This window comes from Stomoxys calcitrans, chromosome 3, assembly GCF_963082655.1.
Source record: "Stomoxys calcitrans chromosome 3, idStoCalc2.1, whole genome shotgun sequence".
NCBI classification, from domain to species: domain Eukaryota; kingdom Metazoa; phylum Arthropoda; class Insecta; order Diptera; family Muscidae; genus Stomoxys; species Stomoxys calcitrans.
In genome coordinates this window covers 124,644,275-124,662,813 of record NC_081554.1, presented here as the reverse complement: position 1 = coordinate 124,662,813, position 18,539 = coordinate 124,644,275, and the positions used below count along the sequence as shown (strand labels likewise).

General features: G+C 36.3%; 1 protein-coding gene across 1 annotated transcript in view; it reads left to right on the top strand.

Moving 5' to 3' along the window:
• Nucleotides 1-18,539, top strand: part of LOC106083678 (uncharacterized) — a 63,182-nt gene that overhangs the window by 11,147 nt on the left and 33,496 nt on the right. The window lies entirely within an intron of this gene.

The following is an 18,539-nucleotide window of genomic DNA, read 5'->3' as shown; positions in this document are numbered from 1 at the left end:
ACTTAGAATAATAAATGCAGCTTTTAAGTGCTTCAGACCCTTTACCGGCAGATCGGTTTATATGGCATCTATAACAAAATATAGTCCGATCTGTTTTCAAATTTTCAAATTTCAGGGAAATTGGAACCTAATCGGCAGATCGGTCTATATGGCAGCTATATCTATATATAGTCCGATGTAAAGCACTTAGGTTGGGTGTCGGGAGGCTAAAACAACAATAAATAAAGCTTTTATGGGCTTCAGACCCTTAATCGGCAGATCGGTCTATATGACAGCTGTATCTAACTATAGTCCAATCTGAATTTTATTTGAGTCGGATGTCGGGAAACTTAAAACAACTCAAACAACTCACTATTTAAAGTTTCAGCGAAATCGGGTAATGAATAAAGCTTTTGTGGGCTTCAGACCATTAACCGTCAGATCGGTCTACGACGATCCGAAATATATATACTTTGTAGGGTCGATCCATGATATCGACATCGTCAGCATAGCTGATTAGCATGTGTTTTCTTGTGAGTACTGTGCCATATCTATTCACATCTGCATCTCGTGCAATCTTCTCCAGAAGTATATTACAGAGGTCACACGATAAGCTGTCTCCTTGGCTGAAACCTTGTTTGACATTGAATGGTCGGAGAGATGCTTTCCTATTTTAACTGAGGAACGAGTATCAGTGAGCGTCATCTTACAGTTTTTCAGGGATACCGAACTCAGACATGGCGTATAGGGCTGTCGAAAGCGGCTTTGTAGTCATCGAAGAGATGGTAAGAGTTGGCCTATCGTTCTCGGGTCATTTCCACTATTTGGCGCAGTGTGAATATCTGGCCTATGGTGGACTTACCAGGTCTAAATTAACTTCATTAACTTCAGGTTGTAATCTTTCACATAGTACACTCGAGAGTATGCGATGTGAGGAGACTAATTCCTCTATAGTTGGCACTTTCCGTCTGTTCTCCTTCCTTGTACACGGGACATAATATGGTGAGGTTTCAATCATCGGGTATGCGTTCTTCTACCCAGATCGCGCAGACGACCACGCGCCTTATCAGCGCGTCGCCTCCGATCTTAAATAGTTCAGTGAGCAACTCATCGGCTCCAGCTGTCTTGTTGTTCATCAGTCTGGTCACTGCTACTTGGACCTCATTCTGACTGATGGATGTAAACATTCAATACAAACATCAGGGATTGGTTCTGAGGTTTCCTCTTCGCCCCCATCGTCGGACACTAGCGGCTGGGAAAAATGTTCTTGCCAGATATCCTTCTTTGTCTCTGCAGGAGGATGTGAATACACCAACATCGGTTTGATGTTTGGTTATTTGGTAAATTTTCTTGACTTCATTCTGACTCCTGTAGTTCGCTCACACTCTCGTCTTTCCATTTCTTTTTTTATGCGAAATAGACGTTTCTCCTCTCTTCTTTTCTTCCGTTACATCGCCTTCATCTGGCTACTGATTCGAAGGGTTCTCTATATGCCGCATTCTTTGCTACAGTAGCATTTTGACACTCTTGGTCGTACTATGGGTTTCTTGGGTAGGCTTCTGGTACACAAGTACGGATTTAGCGGCATTTTCGATGGTGTGGGCAGTGAATTGTCACTACGCCGTTATATCATCGGGACAGAGAGTGCTTGTATCAAGCAATTTGGTTAGTCGAGCAGAGTATGCCGTTGCTATATATTGTATTTGCAGCTTTTCAATGTCCAGCTTCCGTGCAGTGTAAGATCGTACTTTTCTCGAACTACCCAAACGGGTTCGAAAATTTGCATCGCAATAAGCCATTAATTCGAATCTATGTTCGCACTTCGGATCGATCGATAGATCTAAAACGCTGGATGAATGCCTTCCATCTACCACAACGTTACTTACTTACTTCTTGATTTGAGGATCACCATGTGGCTTTGTGAGTTTTTTATGTTCAAATCTGGTGCTGCTGTCTACCATGTTTTTTGTCGTGGCGAAGTCTATTAGCCTCAATCCAATATAGGACTCTATCTCGTGGAGGTTAAATTTTCCGACTGTTGGATCAGGTTTCCCTTCCCTATCTTTGCATTAAAATCTTCCAGAAAGATTTTAATATCATAGCAGGAGCAGCGGTCATATTCGCTCTCTAGGCGCTCGTAGAAAATATCCTTGGTCAGCTCGTCCTTGTCTTTCGTTGGGGTATGGGCACAAATAAGGCTGAATTTGAAAAATTTGGGTTTTAAGTGAATTGTGGCTTGCCTCTCATCTGCCGGAGTAAAGCTGCAGACGAGGTGTTTTAAACTCGGAGTAACCACAAATCTACAGGCAAATTCCTGCCTCGATTTATGGCAGCTAAGTATATTTCGTCACCGTTTGGTGTTGTTGTTCCCAGTCCATCGCACATCCTTTAAGGGGGTGATAATTGCTTTGAACTTCTCCACTACATCCGCCAGTGCGTAAACTGCACCTGCTCTATTAAAAGTCCGAACTTTCCGGGTGCAGATCCGCAGATCATGGAGCTTTTTTCCTCTGCGTGGGTCGTCAACGTTAAGAGGGTCCGGCTTTACTATTTTTTTTTATACTCTCCACCATAGGACGGGGGTATAATAATTTCGAAATAAATATTTGTCTAAGACCCCATAAAGGGTATATATTCTTGATCGTAATGACATTTTAAGTCGAGCTGGCCATGTCCGTCCGTCTGTCTGTCGGAAGCATGCTAACATTCCTAGGAGTAAAGCTACCCGCTTGAAATTTTGCACAAATACTTTATATTAGTGTAGGTCAGTTGGGATTGTAAATAGGCAATATCGGTCCATGTTTTTATATAGCTGCCGTGTTTTTATCTTGATCCACTATGTTATGTTTTGTTATGATTTCCAATCACTGAGCTTAGTATGGTTGAAATCAATACATAACCTAATATAGCTGTAATATAAACAGATCTGGAGTCTTGACTTCTTCAGCCTCTCTAGAAGGCGCAATTCCTATACAATTTGGCTGAAGTTTTGCATGACGTGTTTATGACTTCCATCGACTGTGCAATTATAGTTCAAATCAGTATATATCCTGATATAGCTGCCACATAAACCGATCTTGAATTTTGACTTCTTGAGCCACTAAAGGGTGCAATTTCTATTCGATTTGGCTGAAATTTTGCATGAGGTGCTTTGTTATGATTTCCAACAACTTGTGCTAAGTATATTTTAAATTGGTCTATAACCTGATATAGCTGTCATATAAACCAATTTGGTGTCTTGACTTCTTGATCCTCTAGAAGGTGCAATTCCAATCTGATTTGGCTGAAATTTTGCATGAAGTAGTTTGTTTTGACTGACCAGCAACTGTGCTAAATATGGTTCAAATCGGTCCGTAGCCTGATATAGCTGCCATATAAACCGGTCTGAGATCTTGACTTCCTGAGCCACTAGAGGGCGCAATTTCTATCCGATTTGGCTGAATTTTTCTACAAAGACTTCTCCCATGATCTTCAACATACGTGTCAAATACAGTCTAAAGCAATCTATAGCCTGATACAGCTCCCCAATAAACCGATCTCTTTATTTTATTTCTTTAGCCCCTAGAGGGCTTTTATTTGAATTGGCTGAAATTTTACACAGTGACTTGTACTCGCTCACCTCCAGCCGCCGTTTTTCGTGAACCGTGATATTCACATGAATCGTGATTTTCTCGTATGTCGTTATTAGTGTAGTAAGGATAATTTCACTCACGCATGATCACGTGATTAAGTTTTTCTAACTCACAAATCACCATACATTTTTCTTTACTTAGAGAGTTTGTAATTTTTGTAAACGCTGAATTTGACTCATTAAATTTCATTAAAATTTTTAGTACATAACACTTAAAGAAATCTTTATTCGCAAACTCTCTTATTGCAAAGAGATTTTCTTGTTTGTTTCTCTTTTGAGACGAGCTCAATCATCGGATATGCAAATGGAAAAGGAAGGCCAAAGATAGCAACACATACCAACCACTGTGGACACGTTTCGTCGTTGGTTAGAAGACTTTTCAACCATATTAGGTGTAATGGCTTTAAGGGACGTGCGTTGGTATGTTGTATTTGAATCGTATTAATAGCGAAAACGCATCTATGATACAATTACCACATTAACAACGCTCGACAACCCTGTCTATTAGCTGTACTTTTCCCAATGCATGTATTTTTGTGTAATGACACACATTCTTTCTGAGAATCCACGCTGCTTACTACTAAACGAGAAATTTCGATCCTTCATCACTGTGAGCTCCGTATTAAGTGTCTAAATACTATATGAATTAAAAAATTCCAAGAAAATAAAACGAAATGGCTTTATTTGAAATAACTAATAATAATATAAAATTTTGAATTTTTTTTCATAATTAGTAATTAGATATTACTTATTATTCTTCGGAAACCACAATTATCATTAAAATTTTTGAGACTAACAAGAAAAATAATTTATTTAAAGAAAATTTTAAATAATATTTTTACTATAGATAAAACTTCAATTAAAGCAAAAAAAACAGGATTAAGAGAAAATTCATATGGATTTTTTGCTAAATTTTTGTATTTCGGAACAATATTTACTTAAAATTTTTCCACGAAGATTTTGGCTTATTTTAAATACAAAATTTCATTAAAATTTTGTATGATAAAATTAAAAAAAAATTATTGAAATTTTGTCTTAGAAAAATTTCATTAAAATGTCTTCTTTAGAAAAAAATTCTTTGAAATTTTATCTTTATATAGAAGAAATTTCATTTTGTTATTGGAATTGTGTCCAGATAAGACCAATGGAGTTGGTTATTGTTTCTATTTAGAATCGAAAAATATTTATTGAAATTTTGGCTTTAAAAAATAATTTCGTAGTAGGATCAAAACTGGGCAAATGGTTGTTCCTTACGGAATTTTTGAGTTAAATTTAGTTTTAGAAAAAATTTCAAAATAGTGTATAGAAAAAATTGTATCTTTAGAAAAAAAATGTACAAAAATTGTGTTTTAGAAAAATTTGTAATAAAATTTTGTCTTAAAAAAAATAATTTGGGGAGGTTCCAGCGCTGGCCCAAGCTTTGTTGTTAGAGATGGTTCCGCTGAAATTTTGACTTTAAAATAAATTTATTAAAATTAAAAAAAAAAAATTAAAATTTTTTTAAAAACAATTAATTAATATTTGCTTAAAAAATTTCATCTTTTCTTTACGCACAATAATGATTTTGGTGAAGAGGTCTCGGGCCCAATAGTTCCCCCGCCCGCTCTCACTACGTCCCTGCAATAGCGCTATGTTTGCTAAATAGAATTCGTGTCTGCTTTCCTATTTTCAGAGCGCTAAAATTTTTGTTTCGTTGAGTGTAGCAACAATTATATTTGATTTTCGTTTGCTCCCTAAATGATTTTAATCGTTTTCATTTTCGACTAATGTAAAGGTAGACCTAACTAAGGACACAACTTCCACAACCGAAAGTTTCAAACACAAAACCACCGCCAAAGAAAAAGGCTGAAATCGCACCCACTTTATTTGATATTCTGGTTTCCACTGAAGATGTGAATGTGACACTTGGTATGTCGAATACAGGAAATAAAACAAAGCTTCAGGGTGCAGAATTCAAAATTTGTTTGTTAATGTAAGATATTGTAGCCGCCGTCATTGGGATAATAAAAACAAGCGATTAGAACTTAATTCCACTTAATAAGCAATTCTTATCAAATAATAACAAAATATGCTGGCAGTAGTGGTTCGTATACTTGATAACTTTGTCAAACTAGGACTTTGGCGAAACAGACGAGATTCTATTGTTGTTTAGGTATAGCGATAGCAGTTAGGCACTTAATATTAAGATATCACTAGGAATAAACGAGACATTGATTAGACCAAACCAAATATTTAAAATTGGTATGTTTTATTCATAGGATGATTGTATTTAGATAGATATTGAAGCGAGGCTTTGTGCGGAAGACTTAAGGTTTTAATAAATTGATAGATTTGAACTGTTTTAGTACATGGATAATAGGAGGAGTTGATATGGAACCTATGTAATAAAGTGCATGTGTACCAAACGTTGTTTGTACGTATAGAGGGCTTCTGTTATAGAGCAGGCAAAATATCGATGGCACTATCGACACTATCGATATTTTAGTTTTTTGCTTAATATCGATTGATATTTTTTCCATCGATACTATCGCCAAAGTTACACTATTTGTAAAATTGAACAATAATGTAAGCGATGCGATCGAAAATGTATCCTAATCATACATTTTTCAATCGTCGGTCTTGTTGAGTATTTCAAGTATCGTTCGAATCGACCCATAACCTGATATAGCTTCCCTATCAAATCTTCTATTATTACTCCTCCAGCCTAAAGAGGGCGCAATTTTCATCCGATTAGTATAACATTTTGTATCACGATTTCCAAATGACTTTATTAAATTTGGTTTTTATTCGTCCAAGCATTCATATTGCTTCTATATAAACCGATATCCTGATTGTACTTCTCATTTTCGTTTTAAATATATGTTATAGGAAATAAACGATAGTATCGATATTGTCAGCTCTATTCTGTTATCGAATTTTATGAAAAAAAATGTACCCACTTTGCACCCAAATCGGGACTTCGCAAGTGGGAGAAAATCGAATACAACTAGTAACAAATATGCAGTGTGGGAATATCTCCTTGAAATTTGTATGGTTAGGGCTATCATGATCGTGTGCAGAATCTAATATCCTTTCAAGGATTATCGGGGCGTCTTTGGCAGACCCTCAAAGTTAGTCACCTCGGTAATTCGAAAAATTTGTTGTGTTCTGATAATTAAAATAAAAAAAAGAACAATAATTATTTCTAAGCTTTGTAGACAAAAGTGTCTTTAAAAAACTAAATTTTAGGGATTTTTTTTACAAAAATCCCCGAAATAACCCTTTCGGGCAAAGAAGGATTCAAAATCGACATGTTTTAGTAAATTTGCTGCTACAAATATTTTAAGGTGCAAAAACTTTCTTGCAGGGGCTTACGGGAACTGGGCTTTGGAATTTGAGAACTCGGGGGGTTTTTCCAATTTTTATATTCTACACCACCACTGTGGTACAGGCTTTTATATAATAGTGAATTAGTTTGTAACACCCAAAAGGAAGAGAGATAGACCCTTTGATAAGTATACCGATCGACTCAGAATCACTTTCTGATTCGATTTAGCCATGTCCGTCTGTCCGTCCGTCTGTAAGTCCATGTATTCTTGTAACCAAAGTGCGTATTTGTTGTCCAATCATCACGCAATTTTGCAAATATCATTTTTTTGGCCCAAGGAGTAACGCTGTTGATTTTGGTAAAAATCGGTTCAGATTTAGATACCTCCCATATATATGAATCACCCGATTTGCGCTTAAATGGCCGTAGTTACTACAATTTTCAACCGATATGCACAAAATTTGGCACGGACAGCTTTGATACTGTTTGCGTTCATCAAAATGTATTATATGGTCGCAGTAACACCAATTTTCAAACGATCTGTTTGATCGTTTGACAAAGCTCTCATAAACATATATATTTATATATTGCCCGAATTTATAATTGTAGGGTAGCTGTAGGGTATTATATAGTCGGCTCCGCCCGACTTTTGCCTTTCCTAACTGGTTTAATAAAACAATAGACTATTTTTAAGCACATATAGCACCCGTTTAAGTTGCCATATCTTGTTCAAATTTCACTTAAAACGCATCTACAGTTTGTCCTCTTCACAAAAAAAAAAGAAACCAGTAAGGAAAGAAAAAAGTCGGGCGTTGCTGACTTTATAATACCCTACACTTACCCTATAAGTACCAATTGAGAGCTATATCTGACTCTAACTCTGAACCAATTTTGATGGACCTCGGCGGTGGTTAGCAGATAGGTTATAGGATCCATATCAAATTTCGAGCAAACATGCTCTAATTGTACAACTATAGCTCTATAAGTGCAAATAGGGCGATGTGTATATGCATATGGAAGTTAAAAATCAATTTGAATCGATTGTTGTAAAATATCACAAAAATGTAAACTGAGAATTATATATGCCAATTTTCTAGACAACCAGTCGATATATGACAACATTATTGGAAATTACTCAAAATCGAAGAAACATATATATGGGAGCTACATCTAAATCTGAACCGATTTCGACCAAGCTACTTAAATATTGTGGTAGTCGCCGATGCGTTTGCAGTGGCTCTAGAAGTGAAAATCGGGCCATATATATATATATCTATATATATATATATATATATATATATAAATATATATATATATATATATATATATATATATATATATATATATATATATATATATATATATATATATACAGTTTGGAAATCAACAAATATGAAAAAGTGTACTTTTTGAATTTTTTGGTCAAACAAATTATTTTTATTGATTAATTATTGAAAAAACTTGCTTAAATAACTTAATTTTTATACCCTACACCACTACTGTGGTACAGGGTATTATAACTTAGTGCATTTGTTTGTAACACCCAGAAGAAAGAGAGCTAGACCCATTGATAAGTATATTGATCAACTCAGAATCACTTTCTGATCAATGAAAATACTTTGTTTGGCCAAAAAATGCAAAAAGGACAATTTTTCATATTTGTTGATTTCCAAACTGTATAGCTATTAACTGAAAAGTCAGATGTGGACAGAAAAGTCACTATAAGTTTTGTCACAAATCTAGCTCATGTATAAAAATGCCTTTGTAAATTGCAAAAATCGAAGCAGGTCTCGATAAAAATTGCAAAACAAAAAAATTAAAAGTCGGATATAGCCGAAAGAAGACGATATATTGTAGACCTCAATCGGACTTTTTTGTACGGACAAATTTTGGAAATCGGACCACAAACGAAGATTTGGCAGTCCCAACAAATTTTCAAACTACCGAGGTAACCAATTTTAAGGGCCTACCAAAAGGCACCCGGACAACATAGAGCCTTGAAATTTTGCACACGATCGCTCGCTAGCACCTCAGCTGTAACCATTTCGAATTTTAAAGAGATATATCTATACCCGTTCTCACACGGCATATTTTTACTTATGTTTTTGTTCTATCCCACTGTGCACCGGTGTACATAAAAACTATACAAAAATATTGTTCAATGTATCCCATTTGCTGTAGCTTCAACGTCTTAAACAAATTGAAAACGCAGTTTTTTATGTGACTTGGCTTGTCAAGAAAAAACAACCCTTTTTTGTTGTAAAAATATTTTTTATTGATTCCAATGACAAAAATGTGTGGAAGAAATCTAAGTCTCAGAATCCATTCACTTTTGCTCTATATCGCGCGATTTTTTGGATCACTTTTCTTTCTTTAGAGCTTAATTTTTTTTTTGCATATCTATCGTAATCTACTCCTTCGGACCTTTCATTTGATACCCATATTGCCTATGTTACCAGGGTTAAAAATCCTCAAGACGTCTTAGGTTCCCTCAGGTGGACCCAGGAGCCTTTTGTCCCAAAAACGAACTTCAGATTCGTGTTTCTGGGGTAAAATTTAGGGGAAGCAATCAATGAAAGTGCATACATCGGAAATTGCATTCTTTGCAATTGTCAAATAAAAGAAGAGAGATAAATTTGAAAAAGTTTCATGGATGAGATATTGACCTTCAGGTGAAGGGAGATGTGGTCTCTGTGGTCTTTCAGCATCACAAGTGACACTTTCATAGGATGCCGGAGGATTCGGCAGTCATGTCAATATGAGCGATGGTAGTGAACAAGAAAGTTTAGCCATCTTCGGAAACGAAACGTTTTCCAATGGCTGCTTTATCTATTTCCAAGGATCTGTTGATTAGGCAATTTCTTTTGAGTAACCTTTCCATAATCAAATCTGTCCATTTAACGTAATTATCATGGTTATTAAGCAAAGAAATGAAAAATAAACTAAATATTTGCTGTAGTCTCAAATCGGATTTTATCTTACGAATTCAGGCACACTGACACTATTGAAAAAGTATGGATAAAATAAAAACAACCTCAGCCTTTAGATGCTTAACAACAAACATTTTAAACATACATTCGCATGCGTATATTAGAATACATCAATCAACCTTGAGTTTCTCATGTGTCGTGATGTGCTCGTAAGCGGTGATATTCTCATGAGCCGCAATTTTCTCGTCATTCGTGATTTTCTCGTAAGTCGTGATATTCTCATTGATCATGATGAGATTTCAGGGGCCGAATTACCACATACGTGGACGAATAAAATCATGCGAAATCTCTCTATTATAAATTATGTATCACTTTATTGAATGGGAATTTTTGAACTTTAGGAACATTTAGGAAATCAATTATTACTTAAAAAGACTTTGTATTGTATAAAAGAAAATGTATATATAATCCATTGAATACGAGATGAAATTGCATTCGATACGAAAGCGCACTCGATCACGCATGCGGTAATTGGGCACTAGATTTTTATGCAAAATCGAAGTTTTCCTTCCTATTATTTGGCAGATGTGGTAGTAATGCAAATTTGGCCAATAACATTCCATTAAGGAACAGGGAAAATATTCTCATATATGCAATATACCAACGCATTTGCCAAATAAGAGATAGCAAAATTTTAATTTTGCATAAATATCCGGACTTTAGTCATGGTTAGCATAGTAAGCACAATTTAATCCATTTAGGCTCAAGCACTAAGATTTTTTATTCAATACCGATCAAGAACAGATCTTTGGATCTCGCTAACGAATCACGTTATTGCCTCGTGACACGACAACTCAAGATTCACGAGCACACAACTAATATTAATCAGAACAAATGGTTTGGAAGCGACACAAGATATGCCATCTATTGGTGGATATTTTTGAAACTGTGCCACCGCCGTTGTCATAAGCCTGGGGTAACTTTTCTTGTCCAAACCGATTCGAGATAGGATATTCATGGTTCGTTTTCCCGAGAGGGAGAGTGAGAGAGAGAGAGCGAAAATGAGAGAGAGAAACAGCGAGAGAGAAGTGGGAGGCGGATACTGTGTATGGATTGAAGAGACTTCGGTCTTCACAGATTGCTCTAAGATAAGGTCAGTGACGGGATTGATGGTCTTCTCCGAGACACTCGACACTGTAAGTCGGTAAGACTGCTACGGTCTTTTAAGATGCATCTAAGTTTATGCAAAAAAGTCAATTGTGATGGAGTTCAAGCGTATTTATTATATTTGTCTAGTAAATCACAACCGTCTATTTTTGGCAAACTCGAACACCTCAAAGTGAACAAAATGTTTCTGTATCTTACCCTAAATCGTGATAATGATACTGGTGGAGCTGCTAAATGCCATGGTGGCGGTTCAAATAAACTAACAAAACCTGATATGGATGCCGATGAATGTGAAGGCTCGAATTCAATAAAATCTACAGCACGATCTAATCCATTTACGCACAAGCACTAAGATTTTTTATTTAATACCGATCAACCACCGATCTTTGGATCTCGCTAACGAATCACGTTATTGCCGCGTGACACGACAACTCAAGACTCAAATGGTTTGGAATCGACACTAAATATGCCATCTATTGAGGGATATTTATGGAACTGTGCAGTTGTCATTAGCCAGAGGGAACTTGGCATGGTGAAACCGATTTGAGACAGGACCTTCAGAATTCGCTTTCGGGAAGCGGCTAATGACAACCGTGGCGGCACAGTTCCAAAAATATCCCTCAAAAGATGGCATATTTAGTGTCGCTTCCAAACCATTTGGTCTGATTAATATTAGATGTTGTCGGGGGCGGGATAGATAAGGTCAGGGACTGGATTGGTGGTCTTCTCCGAGAATGTACGAATGTACGGTCTTTCAAACGGAGTTCGGTGATATTATGATAGCCGCAAATACAAATCCTAGGAAGGTATATGCCGCCTTCTATATCAGGATTTATGGCCTTGAGAATGGTGAGGTTGAAGTGCGTGTCTGAGTGTTAGGAGTCACAGAATAAACTCCGGTGCATGGCATACACATAGAGAAAAGTAATTACGGCGTTGTCAAATTGATCACATTGGTTAATCAACGTGAATCAACACACAGATGTTATCAGATCAAAGATTCTATATTTGGTTTGTCCATGCTCTGCTTTTCAAACCATGACAGTAGTGGTGAGTTTTACAACAACTTTCTGTGAACGAGACATTAGAAACTGTCCACAGACGTTCACATTCTGACAACTTCTACTATATAGTTTCCGTGTTCCATCCATCTCATAATTGTGTTATTACAAAATAGAGTGCCGCACAAGCCCAATTGAAATAACCCTTGACTGCTGCGACAGCATGCCATTATCCTGTTAGGTTATATCGTAAACAGCTTTAATTAACTGTCTAATTGTTTGGAGTTTAATGAGAACAAATCTTTATTACGGCAAGGTTATACAATATCAAATGTATGATGGTTAAAGAAAGGCCCAAGGATGCCTTTATCTCACGGTATGTCACATGACGATCTTGCATTATAAGTTTACGCACGGCATCAATGTTCTCTGGTACAACAGCCGTTTTTGGCGGTCTTCACGGAATTCGACTTAGAGCGAGTGTCGGCCATGATTGAACTTATTAAACTAGTTTTTGACAATGCTATAGGATGGTGATTCATACAAAGATTTACGATTTTTCGTGCTAATCCACGTCGAAAGTTGTGAAAAATGGTCGCACGACTATGTTCACGAGTTAATTCGACCTTTTTTTGCCAAAATATATTTTTTCAAGTCACTGTAAGCAACGGAAATCATGGTTGTAAGTCAAAACGCTCTGAGAGCGATATGAGGGAATATAATTAGAACGATAATAAAGTTTCTAAAGCCAACCTTCATGCACTGAACCATGAAAAAAAAATGAATGACTTAAACCCATCAAATTGTTCATTTTTGTGCTCCTTGGTTTTCTATCGTCCTAACCGAAGCTTTATTGCCCATTCTTCCTAGGTAAAAGGCAAGCCATCATAGTAATTGTAATCTCAGCCCTAAGCCTACTCCACTCCGAATACTTTATGAAAAGGGCTAACTTTTAACCAAAGTTTAGTGAGAGTGTGTGAGATTTTTGTAGTTTTTACAGTGCTTTCGCATGATATTTGTAAATTGTACCCTTTTATAGGCGATTTATTAAACATTCTGGGCCATTAGAGATAAAATATATACTGGGCTACTTTGCCAAGCAAAGAGTATGTTAATGTTTGACCCAAAAAAAAAAAAGAAATTGTGTTAGCTACAACATTCGACTAGTTAACTTTTTTTTTGTAACAAACATGTATCGAAAAGATTAATTGCTTATTTTACTCAATTACATGTTTGTATACGATTGACTTAGTAATGCTACTGCGAATTATGAATACAAATATATATATGTATGTATATGTGTATTTATATACATGTATAAGCACAGGTATAGCATTTACCACTCGTACCCACAGGATTGAAAAGTACTGTGTAGAAAACTATTCCAGTATCGATTTTTAAAGGCAATTAACAAGGGTTGTGTGACATGGGAACCCCCCCTTGGCCCTCGTCATGCATGGCAACTGAATAGAAATTACACTAATATATTTGTCGTTTGCATATTAATTTAAATGTGCCCATATGTATTCAGGTTGAAAAATCAATAAACATTACTAGTTCTATTTTCTCTGTTCCCCATTATGGCTGGCCATTACAGGCCCTCAATCTAACGAGTCCTTTAAAAACAAAACCATGTTCAGGATATTGATTCATGCTTGCATGGATGCGTGCATGAGTTCATATAAGAGAGTATGTGTGTGTGCACTTTAGTTTTTTTTTCCAACTGAATTTTCGCCTATTTGAAATTTCGTTGTATTTGGTGTAGGAAAAGGCCGCAGGCAAAGTAGTTTCACACGCAATGACCTTCATGGCAAATTTTATATAGAAACTCATGGTAAACAAAGGAATATAATATTTGCAATGAAATTGAAATCGGTCTTAAGTGAAACTGTGAGAATTTTCATTGTTCGTTCTCAGGTATTAATAGCCCAAAATAATAATGGAGTCCATGCTCAAGATTTTATAAAAAAATTTAACACATTTGTTTCATGAACACATTTTCTTAAAAAGCTTGCCGTACTAACCATTTAGAATGTAATTTATTGTCTAGTTTGGTTTTGACACCCTTTTCTATACCAATCAGCGAAGGATGGGGTTATAAACATTTTGTCATTCCGTTTACAACATATCGAAATATCCATTTCCAATCCTATAAAGTATACTCGTATATATTCCAAAACGATATGGTAATGTTCGTCTGTCCGTCTGTCTTTTGAAATCACGCTACAGTCTTGAAAACTAGACATATTGAGCAGAAACTTTGCACAAATCCTTTCTTGTTCATTGATCGGTCTGCTGATTTAAGGTCTTAGGCCCATAAAGGCCACATTTATTATCCGGTTTTGCTTAAATTTGAGACAGTGAGCTGTGTTAGGCTACTCTACATCCTACATTATTTTCGTCCAGATTTGGAATAGTTGCTATTTAGACCGATCTGTCGAAATAATTTCGCTGAAATTTAGGACAGTGAGTTGTGTTAGGATCCTCGACATTCTTCTCCTTTAATTTGGACCAGATCGGTCCAGATTTGGATATAGCTGCCATATAAACTCATATAGCTGCCATATAAACCCATCTCTCAATATAATGCTTTGGGCCCATAAAAGGCGCATTTATTGTCCGATGTCGTCGAATTTTGGGACAGTGAGTTCTGTTAGGCCCCTCGACATTCTTCTTCTTTAATTTGGCCCGGATCGGTCCAGATTTGGATATAGCTGCTATATAAACCGATCTTGGATCTTGACTTCTTGAGCCTCTAGAGGGCGCAATCCGATTTGGCAGAAATTTTGTACAATGGCTTCTCTCATGACCTTCAACATACGTGTCTAATATGGTCTGAATCGTTCAATAGCTTGATACAGCTGCCATCTCCCAATTTTGCTTCTTGAGCCCTTACAAGGCGCAATTCTTATTCGAGTGAATTGAAATATTACAAAATGACTTCTATGATCCGAATTGGACTATAACCTGATATAGCTCCAATAGCATAACAGTTCTTATTCAATATTCTTTGTTTGCCTAAAAATGAGATACCGAGCATAGAACTCGAAAAAATCGATCCATCGTGGAGGGTATATAAGATTTGGCCCGGCCGAACTTAGCGCGCTCTTACTTGTTTCTTTTACGCTCATTTTAATTTGCTCGCAAACTAGTTTTATGATTTCAAGGTTATTGTTTGTGCCGATCAATTAGTTTTAAATTACTTGTATTTTCATAAAATTTAACGCACACAAATTGAAAAAATTAAGCAACTATATATGTTAAATATTTCAAAAAAAAAGTGTTGTCCAGTTTTTACGGCGAGCCTTCTACGTCCTGCTTAAATGTAGCGCTAACTTCTCCTCCGAACTTTATTAAAATCGATCGAAAATCCGTTTTTGATGGAAAAGATGTCCGCTAAAATTACATCCAACTATTGCCATATATGGATATAGTTTGCATCATGTCTTTGTAAGTCCTAAAGTTTCCTAAATTATTGGAGATAAAATAAGGAAATTTGTTAGAACTAGAAATCAGAAAGGCGAAGAGATTTCCACGTTATTTCATTTGTTAACTTTTTTCTTTATTTGTCCACTAAATTTTACACTAGCGGCAACCTTAAGTGTAATATAAAGCCGGCTTTCATAGATAAAAGTCTGCCGACTAATAATATTTAAATACATTTTCTTGCTTAAGGTAGGTATTAAGATCTTTTCATTGTAAGAAGATTTTTTTGGAAGAAAAAGTAAATATTAAAACTTTTTAGAAAATAGTTCACTATGTCCAACAATACTGTTAAAGCCTACAGAACTAATAAATTTTTACTAGAATCAACGCTGCTGGTTATTGACTTATAGATTTCGATCCTTATTCACTATGAGCTCCGTGTCAATTGCCTTAAATACTGTATTGTGATTTATGAAATTCCAAGGAAAAAACGAAATTTTCAATTGAAAGAATTATTTTAAAATGTAAATTAATCTGGGTGATTCGGTCATTAACCCATTGAATACGAATTGGTAGAAAAATACCCAAGAATAGAGATGTCTGAGAAAAATGCCAGCTATAGCTAAAAAAGGTATCGTAATGAAATATGGATTATCGTAAAGTGGACAAAAGAAAATAATTTAAAAAAATGTTTCCTGTTATATAAGGAAATAAAATAGTTTTTTTTTTAAATTTTTTTTTTAATTTTTTTCATTGAATTAAAAAAATACCTACGTCAATACAAATGTTTTTACGAATATATTAAATTTCATCCAAACTGGGCGAGAGAATCGAAGGTCAAGCATAGTGGGTTAAAATTTGGTCTTCTAAAATATTTATTGAAAATTTGTCTATAAAAAAAAATTTAGGAAAATGATTTACTTTAAAAAGATTTTATTGACATTTAACGAAATTTTTCTTTTAGAAAAAAATAATTTTGCGAATGACTGGGCCTGAGCAACATTTTGCCTTTAGAAAAATTTTTATTGAAATTTTGTCCTTAAAAAAATAATTTCCAATGGGACGACCGGGCTGAATAGAATGAATTATTAAAATTGTGTCTGTATGGAAAATTGTGATGAAGTTTTTAAAAATATTAGGCAGAAATAATGTTATTAAAATTTTGTACTTAAGAAGAACAATTTTAAGGTGGCCCTGGTCTGATCAAAGTTTTGTCTCTGTAGATTATAATAAATATGAAATTTTGAATTTTAAAAGATTTTACTAAAATGTTGTGTTTACAATAAATTTAATTTAATGTAGACAAAGCCCTCCCCCGCCAGACTACGTCCCTGTCTCCTATGGGTTTGATAAATAATGAATTTTTCACCGAATTATGACGAAAGGTGGTTTATACATTCATAGAAAATAGTTTGTTGAGAACAGCAAACACCGTCTGCTGAATAATAATAGTTAGTTTTGCTGCTATTATAATAGCAGTAGTTCTGCTTTTACAGCAGTAGTGCTGCAATTTCAGAGCAGCAGGCTAATAGGTGTTTGTTCGCTGAAAAGGACGGCTGCTTAGTCATGAAGGGATGAAGAAAAAATAAAAAAAAAAATTAATTTGTGTCTCAGTGGATGTTTATTAGTAGAGCAATAACAAAAAATGCATGCGAGCTCAGCCACATTTCGAAATATCAATGCATGGATCAAGTAGCTTATTTACAGAAATATTCCAATTTACCGTGGGCGAAGCTACGAATGTCATCCGTGGCGCCAAATCATCCAAGTCGTTAGCCCCGACGGAATCTCTACATTGATGTTGAAGAATTTGGATTTACCTGGAGTTGAGTACCTTACCACTGTCCTCAACCTGTTTTTGAACACTCTTATAGTTCCCGATGTCTGGAAAATGGGCAGATTGATCCCGCTACTGAAGCCTAGAAAGGATTTGAGTTGGGAGAAGTCGTACAGGGTCGTAAGGAGTCCCATCCCTCACCAGTAACAAAGACGCTTGAGGCATTATTCCTCCAGAGCCTCGTAGGAGAATTTCCATTCGCCGAGCATCAACATGGATTACGAAGACTGCATAGCACAACAACAGCTTTGCATGCCAACACTGCACACATTTACCGTGGCTTCTATTAGACCAGGCGATGTGATACGACGGTCCTAGTGGCACTGGACCTATTGAAGGCATTCGACACGGTCAGCCATGCCAAACTATTTGAGGACATCGCCAACACTTCCCTTCAGCCAGGCCTGCAACGCTGGTTCGCGAATTATCTGTGTGGTCGTCAGTTGTTTGTGGAATTTAGGGTTAAGAATTCGAAGCACCGCAGAGCGAAACAGGGAGTTCCCCAAGGTGGGATAATATCTCCGGCACTGTTTAACCTCTACCTATCTCTCATTCCACCCCCTCCAGACGACATAGAGATCGTATCATATGCGGACGATTGTACGATCATGGCATCAGGCCCCCACCCATTGTTGACATCTGCGATGGTTGAACGTCTACCTCAACGAACTTGCCCCATATTTCGCTGCAAGAAATCTGAAGATATCTGCCACCAAATCTTCAGCCACATTGTTCACGTGAGGGGAATACTGAGCAGACTGTGATAGTCGATGAAGAAATGATTCCGATCATCAGGTGTCACAAAATACTTGGCGTCATTCTCCCGACATGCCACAGCAATTTGCGATAAAGTCAAAAGTAGGAACAAGGTCCTCAAGTCACTTGCTGGCAGCACTTGAGGTGCAGACAAAGAAACCTTATTGACCTCGTCAGCTTTGTGACACGCAGTGGAATAATATTCCGATCTGTCAGAATGCCGCCCTCCGAATTGCGACGGGCTGTCTACTCAGTTCTCATGTGGACCATCTCCATCAGGAGACAAAGATCCTTACATGAATATTTCGAGGAGGTACAAACAGTATACCCCTATACTATGGTGGAGGGTACGCAATTAGTATACCTCTATCCTATGGTGGAGGGTAAAATGTATATTTCTTTCTTTTCGACCGACCTGTGCAGTTTACAGGTCAAATATCACTTTATGAATATAAGTGGGTTTATATTAGATCCACAACAATGTTTTTATACCCTTCACCATAGG